This window comes from Vulpes lagopus, chromosome 4 (genome assembly GCF_018345385.1).
Source record: "Vulpes lagopus strain Blue_001 chromosome 4, ASM1834538v1, whole genome shotgun sequence".
In the NCBI taxonomy this organism is placed as follows: Eukaryota; Metazoa; Chordata; class Mammalia; order Carnivora; family Canidae; genus Vulpes; species Vulpes lagopus.
In genome coordinates, this window is record NC_054827.1 from 77,764,546 (window position 1) to 77,773,922 (window position 9,377).

The following is a 9,377-nucleotide window of genomic DNA, read 5'->3' on the forward strand; positions in this document are numbered from 1 at the left end:
TGCCTCTCTCTGTCTCTCGTGAATAAATAAATAAAATCTATTTTTTTTAAAAAAAGAATAATTTTGATTTAAAAAAGAGTTTCAATAGCAACAATAGGTCAATTTAAGTCAGAAGGACCATCATACTCCCATAAGTCATTGAAAAGATAAAAAGAGGTTGGTATGATAAACTTCAAAAGGTGTTCGAAAAACCATTAACATGCACTTTTAAAAAATGTATCATCATAATTAAGTCAAATAGGAACATTTTTATTTTACTGTATATAATTAATTGGATGGATACCAACAAAGACTTAAGAAATGCAGTAATACCTCCCTCTATTTCTTTTTTCCAACAGTATTTGGATGATTTTGAATTTCAGAAGAACAGTGAGGTCTTTTCATCATGATCTTTTTTTCTTTTGTTTCTGGGGAAGAAAAATATCTGGTTTAGTAGTGACGTCTAGTGTAAGAGATTGTTTTTCAGAATATTTCAACTCATCTTTGGGGCATTGACCTCAGGTCTGAAAATTGCAAGATGTTTCCTCATGCAGCTTGTTCTTTGGAGGACTCTTTCATAACTCTGGTATCTACCCCTAGGCTGTCTGTTCTGGCACAGAGGATTTATCTTTTTATCTCAGGGAATTTTTAAGGATTGTAAACATGTATGAGAGTATCAAAATTACTGTGTTAGTTTTCTGAAAAACTGTAAGTTCTTATTTTAGCTTCTATCTTTTCCAGAATTCTCCTCATAGCCATTTTTACTGGTTCTCACACTTTGTATTTATGGGTCCTTATGGTAGCTGGTGTTGACTCTGTTTGCTTATTTCTCCCTCATTTTTTATTCCCTATACATGTTGAAGGGACCAACAAGATCTGAAGCAAGGGTATTAGTTTTGAAAGCATTTGATTCCTACCTGGAACCTAAGGTAGAGTGTGGGAAGAGTTGGCATGAAGAAATATACTGGGTTTGTGGGAGGAATAGCTGTGGGTGAGTTAAAATGATAATGCCAGAAAGGTAAGACAGAAGGGGCAACTGGGGTGCCCAGGGTGGGTGGAATGGGAAGAGCCATGTGTACATGAAAACATGCCCTAGATAAGGTTTGGTCATCTAAGAGGGTGTGACTGTGGGAGAGGCGGTTGTGTCCTTCTGCATCTGCTCCTTTATGGCGCACAGCTCAACACATTTCCTAGACAGGGCCATCTGACTGAGTTCTGGACAACGAACTTCTAGTTCTGGTCACAACATACTCCATGAAAGCTTCCACTCTCTCTTTCCCAGGCCACCTGCTAAGAATGAAGGATTCTGAGGGTCTAAAAGATGAGGCTACCACAAGACAGAAGGAGCCATGACTCCTGAGTCATTGCTTGGAGGAGAGTTAAACTGGACTTTGCATAACAAGAAATACAATTATGTTAAGCCCCTGAAAGTTGGTGTTTGTTTATTACAATAGCTAGACGAATTATCCTCATATGGTATCTCTTTGATTCTGATGTGGGGTTTGATATTGTCACAGTAAGTAAATAAAAAAAATAAATAAGAAGAAAATATTACCCAGAGAAGGATATTGGGAAGGGGGGTGAAAGGCAGGAGAAAACAGATGGCATGGGGCACAGAGAGCCTCCTGAGATAGAAAACATTTTAGAACTGGGCAGGACACCTCTAAATGGGCCTCCGTTTCTATAAAAGTAAACTGACATATTTTGACAACTATAATTAAAAGAATATATATATTATGCAACTGTAAATAAATGAAGTGCAATAAATTAAGTTTACTTGAAAATATTAAGAAAAGTCAGAGATCAAATATCAAGTTCTTAAATATATAAAAGATTTTCAAAGTGAGGTATGCTACATGTATTTCAAAATACCAGGGGGAGAAATTGAGGCCGAAAGCCCTGACTTGCTGAGTGGAAGGTGCTGTGAGGAAGGGCACTGTGTGTGGAGAATGTTTGGACTGTCTGCAATTAAATATGAAGCATGCTGGGCCTGGGAGTCAGAGAAAGTGGCAAGAGAGAATGAGTTTTTCCCTTTGCTCTTTAGGACTTAAATATAGTGACGTAAAAGTCAGTTTCTATGCAACAAAAGAAATATTTAGTGATCAGATCTGGAACAGTTATTTGAAATTTCCAAACAGCTGAAGGGTAAAAATTTAAAGCTGAAATTTCCTTTGAAATATAGCAGAGGTTTTGTTTTTTTTTTTCTAAAATGTGGAATAAATCCAAAAGTCTGAAATAATACCCCTAATGTTCATTCTTCAGGGAATAATTCATTTGTGACCATCAAATATATGTTATTATCTTTAAAATATGCTAACATTGTGGCACCCATTGATTGGGATAAAAGCTCTCCTTTGTTCCTTCTATAAACTGCCAGTGACAGACCTTTCCTGCGACTTGGGGCTTCCTTTATTCCGCCTTCTTTTCCAAGCCCAAATTAGAGATTTCCTTAAGCTGGGAGGGAGTTATGAATAGAGAGTCCACAAGTTCTAGTACCCACAGCTCCAGTGGTCCTGAGGCTCATGGTGGCCATGGGAATCAATCATTGTTGTCACCTAATATCATCTGTGAGGCATATTATAAAAGCACATCAAAGAGCATCAGTCATTTCCACCAGAAACAGCGCCTGAAGTTCTCACTGAGAATCTGACCAGCCAGGGGTGGGGGATAATAAGCTGGAGGAAACACAGAGGACTTTAGGGCAGTGAAAATACTCCGTATGATTTTATAATGATGAATTATATCATTTTTTAAAAAGATTTTTATTTTTTTTATTCATGAGACACACACAGAGAGCAAGAGAGAGGCAGAGACACAGGCAGAGGAAGAAGCAGGCTCCATGCAGGGAGCCGGATGTGGGACTCCATCCAGGGTCTCCAGGGTCACGCCCTGGGCTGAAGGCGGCGCTAAACCGCTGAGCCACCCAGGCTGCCCGAATTATGTCATTATAGGTTGTCCAAACCCACAGAATTTATACCACCAAGAGTAAACCCTAAGGTAACTTTGAACATTGGCTTATTATGATGCGTGAATGCAGGTTCATCCATTGTAAAAAGTGTATGTACCATTCTGGTGAGTGATGTTGATAATAGTGTATGTTAATGGTATTGTTGATAATAATAAGGCTATGAGCGTGTGGAGGCAGAGGGTATGTTGGAAATCTCTACTTTTCTCTGTTTTGTTGTAAACCTGCCCTAAAAAAAAAGAAAAATCTTGTAAAAAAAACAAAAAACAAAAAACCTCACCAGCTATAATTGTTTCACTAGAAGCTGACTGAGCAAAAAAAAAAAAAAAAGGTGTCTTAAACACCACCTGTGCTAAATTCAGGGCTTAAATAATTTCCACTAAAGTGTACAATTTTTTCTAATTTCAAAGATAACACGTGTTCTTTGTAGAAAACTTGAAAAATACAGAAAAGCCAAAGAAGAAATTGAGACTCTCTGAACACTATTAATGACTTATGTACATGTATGTGTTTATGTGTGATGTGTGTTTGTGTGAAGATGTGTATAAATACATATTTATATAATAAATATAATTATAATATATATGCTGTATATTTATATGCATATGGTGTACAAATATATGCTTTTCATTTTTTAAAAACATTTTATTTATTTATTTGAGAGGGATAATGAGAGTGCATGAGCAGGAGGGAGGGCAGAGGGAGGGGGAGAAGCAGACTTCCTGATGAGCAGGGAGCCAGATGTAGGGCTCCATCCCAGAACCCTGGATCATGACCTGAGGTGAAGTTAGACGCTTAACTGACTGAACCCCCCAGGTGCCTACTTTCAAAATTTATATTACATATTTACGTATATAAAATATGTAGAATTTTATTATACATATTTTAGCTATCAAGTGTGGGTTGTATTACAAAAGTTATCTTGGGGCACCTGGGTGGTTCAGCTGGTTAAGCATCTGCCTTCAGTTGAGGTCGTGGTCTCTGGGTCCTGGGATGCGCCGCGTTGAGCTCCTTGCTTGGAGAGGGGATCTGCCTCTCTCTCTGCCCCTCCACTCCTCCCACCTTGCCCTCCCCCCCATGCTCTTTCTCTCTCTCTCTCTCTCTCTTTCAAATAAATAAATAAAATCTTTTTTAAAAGTTGTCTTATTTATTAACATTTTTTTTAAGTAGGCTCCACATCCAATGTGGAGTTTGAACTCACCACCCTGAGATCAAGAGTTGCATGTTCTACTGACTGAGCCAGTCAGGTGCCCTTATTCATTAATATTTTTAACACACTCTAAAAATATTCTCTCTCAAATGACTTCACAAGAACTTTCTTCATACATTCATTTCACTCTCCAAAAAATGTGTACCATAGAAGAGCGTATATACTGTGTAAACTTCTAATCTTACCACTGTTACAGTTTTTTAAAAAGTAGGTTCCACGCCCAACATGGGACTTGAACTCATGACCCTAGGATCAAGAGGCGTATGCTGTACCAACTGAGCTAGTCAGGCACCTCATATTTTTCTTAAAAACAAATATATTGTCATCTTTGAAATGAAGCATTAGAGTTATAAGGTGGATCTGTGAACTATCACCCATCAGCATCATCCAAAGGAGGCTTATTAAATCTTTTATCATGTGTATTTTTGCAGGTCATGAGCGCACATACTGCCATGGGGCATCATTGTAGAAGCCATGTTTTTAAAAGTCCACCTGTTTGGAAATGAATTTAAGAGTTTGGGCCATCCTCTATTACTCCTTTACAGTCAGGAAGGGTCAGTTACTGCCTTAGGGGAATGAGTGGTCTCTCTGTTTTTCTCACAATGAAAATGATAAACCATTTTAATGGTTTCCTATTTCACTGGAAACCTTGGCACTCTCAAAATCTATTCATAAAGAAGGCTCTCATAAGTCACTTGTAAGTATGTGATGACATGCTGAGCTTAATTTTTACTTTGCCTTGAAGCAGGCAGAGTGTGAGCAAGTCCCCTTTCTGCTTTATGTGACACAGTTTAGTCCTAAAACAGAAAGCAACTATTGTTTATTCCAAGAGCCATACAGAGCCTTGAGTTCTACAGATTATTCCACATGACAACCGAAACCAAGCTGATGAAATGCATGAAATTTATTATATTTCCAACTGGTACTTTCTACTCTGAAGGTCTAAGTCTTCAAGCAACCATGCTTAGAAGGTGTAGATGTGAAGACAAATACAAATCACTGAAATTAAAAGGCTTGTCATTTTTAGAGAGTTTCTAATTTGTGGCCACAGTGTTATTTATTACAATCTAAATCCTGTGAAGAATGGTTGTTCTCCAAGAAGAACAAAACTTTTCAAATAGATTAAATTCTGGAAAATGAAGAAATTTTTTAATTCCAATTGGACAACTTTGTATTCTAGAGACAGTAGTTGAGCAAAATACAAAATCCACTGAACTTTGCCTATAGATTTCTATGAATTAGATGAGGTAGAAGCATATAATCTTAAGTATAGTACCAGTAAACCAAGAAAAGTATGTAATTACATGTGTTTTGTTAATAGAAAATATAAGCTGCTCACCGTGTGGCAACGAAGCAGCATCTGAGTTTACTTATATGGAATCATATGATGCTAAATCTAATGGGGTTTTAGAAAATGTTGGATTTTTTGCAAAGGAAGTTTTACAGAGTTTTACATTTTCCAATTTTTAGTGAATCTTTGTGTTCCAAATTTCTCAAGTCTTTTATTTTCTTTTTTTAATTTTTTATTTATTTATGATAGTCACAGAGAGAGAGAGAGAGAGAGAGGCAGAGACATAGGCAGAGGGAGAAGCAGGCTCCATGCACCAGGAGCCTGATGTGGGATTCGATCCTGGGTCTCCAGGATCGTGCCCTGGGCCAAAGGCAGGCGCTAAACCGCTGCGCCACCCAGGGATCCCTTTCTCAAGTCTTTTAAAGTGCTTGCCTCTTTTAGTCCTTGATTTCTATATTTGTATGACAAAAGAAATCCAATTCATCTTTTTTTTTTTTTTTTTTTTTTTTTTTTTTTTTTTTTAGTGGGGAAGGGGCAGAGGGAGAGGAAGAAAGAAAGAGAATCTTAGGCTCCACACCCAGCAGGGAGCCCAAGCTGGGGCTCCTCACACAACCCTAAGATCATGACGTGAGCCAAAATCTAGTCAGATACAACAGATACAACAGACTGAGGCATCCAGGTGCCCCAATTCATCTGTTTTTAAGGCATATTCAATTCCTACTTTATTTCAGAAAACTCCATCTACTTAAATAAGTAGACCTTTCAAAAACTAATGACTTCCCTCCTCCCCTGACTAGACTTCATTTTTTTTTTCTTAGAGAGAGCAAGCAGAGATTTGGTGGGGGCAGAGGGAGAGGAAGAGAGAACCTTAAGCAGGCCCCTCTGCAGCACTCAATCTTGCAGCCCAGAGGTTGCAAGAGCGGGCTCTTGATTACCTGAGCGGAAATCAAGAGTCAGAGGCTTCACTGACTCAGCTACCCAGTGGCCCATAAAACTCATTCACTTTATTTGCTCTTAATATTGTCTATTATGAAAATCTAGCATATGTTCTATACATTTTTTTTTTAGTTGCAGAGTCCGGAACTGGTCATATTTATTTGTGTAAGCTCCTCTGTTTCCAATCCAGGAAAGTAGTTTCCTTTATAGGGTTTCCCAGCTAGCAGCAGACGGAGCCTACCAGTCTGAATGTCAAAGGGAACTGATTACTGCGCAAATAAAATAAATTATCCTGGAACCTACCAGGGATAATTGTTCGAACTTGTTACGTCGTTAACCACTAACAACTACTTCGGGCTTCCTACAGTTTTCAGGTTTTGTGTTTATTACAAAGAGGGAGAGGAAGTCCGGGGAGGATGAGGGAAAAAGAACGAAACACAAAATCCTCCGGAGTGAGGAGGGGAGGGTAAAAGGTCATGCCAACTTGTTTCTGGCCCCTATCTTTTTTTTTTTTTTTAAGATTTTACGTATTTATTCATGAGACACAGAGAGAGAGAGAGACGGGCGAAGTCACAGGCAGAGAGGGGAGCAGGTTCTCTTCAGGGAGCCCTACGTGGGTCTCGACCCCGGGTCTCCAGGATCAGGCCCTGGGCCACCCAGGCTACCCCGGCGCCTATTTTATAGCAAAATAATTCACTCACGTGCAAACTTTTCCATGCTTTCGCCACAAATGCAAACTGCACTGAGAAACTTGAGTGAGGAAGGGTCTTTCTAGCTCCTCCATGTGGAAAATGTATTTGCTCTGTTGGTAAAAATCCTAGAAGGCAGAAAGCAGAACTGCTCTCTATTTCCTCCGAGGGCATGGACAGCGCTGGGATTTATTAAGGGAACTTCTGATAACCAAGTATGGAAGATGTAATAATCCGTATTTCAACACCTGATGGGAGGAGGCTGGGGTGGCTCAGTGGTTTGGCGCCTGCCTTCCGCCCGGGGTGTGATCCTGGAGACCAGGGATCCAGTCCCATATGGGGCTCCCTGTGCTTCTCCATGTCTGTGTGTCTCTAGTGAATAAATAAAGTCTTTAGAAAACAAACAAACAAACCACACACACACACTTGACAGGAAAGAATCGTGTGAAGAAAAAATTATCTAGTCTCTTCACCTACAAGGTGGAAAGAATGTGCGTACAAAACACCCCCGTGAGGGGAGAACACACCGAGCGTTTGGGTACCTGACTGACGTCCTGACCGGGCTCAGCCCTCGGAAGCGGCCCCGCGGTTCTGGAACGTTCCAGGCGCCGTTGGCCAGGTGCAGGCGCCGCCTGGGGGCGGGGCTGCCGCGGGCCCAGGAGAGATTCCGGTTCCTCGCGAGATCTGGAGGCTCAGCGCCGGGAGCTCAAGCTGTGGGAGGGCCTTCGTGTGCCTGCGTCTCTAACTGCGCCCCCCCCCCCCCCCCCCCCCCCCCGCCGTGCCTCCGCTCAGGTGGCGGGTCCAGCGGCCGCCGCAACGCCTCTGGGTTAAGGAGCAGCTAGAACATGTTAGAGCTGCTATCGATCTTAAACAAACTCTGGAATAGGATAACAACACAAAAAAACACATTTTTCGTCGATCTCCGTGCTGCGTCCAGCTGTGCATGGCCTCTGCTCCATGCGTGCCTTTGCACGGCCGGCCTCCAGCAGCTAAGCCATCATCAGACGCCGACAGGCCCTGAGGAGGCCTAATGGGGAGGCCTGATGGAACAGCCATCTTTGGTTTTTCTTTCTTTTTTTTTTTTTTAATTATTTATTCATGACAGAGAGAGAGAGAGAGAGAGGCAGGCTCCGTGTATAGGGAGCCCGACGTGGGACTCGATTCCGAGTCTCTAGGATCACACCCAGGGCCGGAGGCGGTGCTAAGCCACTGAGCCACCGGGGCTGCTCACCATCTTAGTTTTCTTTTTTTTTTTAGATTTTATTTTATTATTCATGAGAGAGACAGAGAGAGAGAGGGGCAGGCTCCATGCAGGGAGCCTGAGGTGGGACTCGATCCCAGGACTCCAGGATCACGCCCCGGGTTGAAGGCAGGCACCACACCGCTAAGCCCCCCAGGGACCCCGCATCTTCGTTTTCTGGATGGCGCTTTTTATCTTTTGATGAGCAGACACATGCACTTCCTCTTATAAGCTTATCTTTAATAAGCATTCCTTATTTTGTAATCAGATTTTCCCAGAGTAAACAAAAACAAACAAAAAAAAAGTGAAATACTGTCTTTAAACGTTTGATTTTAGTGTGAGTTAAAAAAAAAATTTTTTTTTAATTATTCATGAGAGGCTGACACATGGGCAGAGGGAGACGCAGGCTCCCCACAATGAGCCTGATGCAGGGACTCCAGCCCAGAGCTCTGCCATCGCCACTTGAGCCAAAGGCAGAAGCTCAAACACTGAGCCACCCAGGGGCCTCTTTAATGTAACTTTTAAAGAAATTCTTTCTTCCGGATCCCTGGGTGGCTCAGTCGGGTAAGCGTCTGCCTTTGGCTCAGGTCATGATCTCAGGGTCCTGGGATTGAGGCCTGCATCAGGCTCCCTGTTCAGTGGGGAGCCTGCTTCTCCCTCTCCCTCTCCCCTCAGTTTGTGCGGTCACTCTCTCACGTTGGCTCACGCTAACAAATAAATAAAATCTTTTAAAAAAATAATTCTTTCTTGTATTCTTTCCTTGAATGAGGAAAGGGGGAAAGGGTAAATAAAACAAAAAGGGTAAAGATCTGAAACATTCAGTACGACGTGTAGCAGTCTTACATAGTAAGACAAAGAGATTTTGTAGGATTAAGCAAATGTGTTCTTTCTTTCTTGCAAAATATTCTATACTGTTGTAGTTTATAGCATTTTAAAATACCTGGACTGAAGATAAAGTCAAATAGAATCTGTTCATCTGTTTAGTTATCTTCCATTCTGGCAATTCTGTTGTTTATGCTATAGCATAAACTGGCAAATTGTGATTTGGAGCAATTTATCAAAATTCT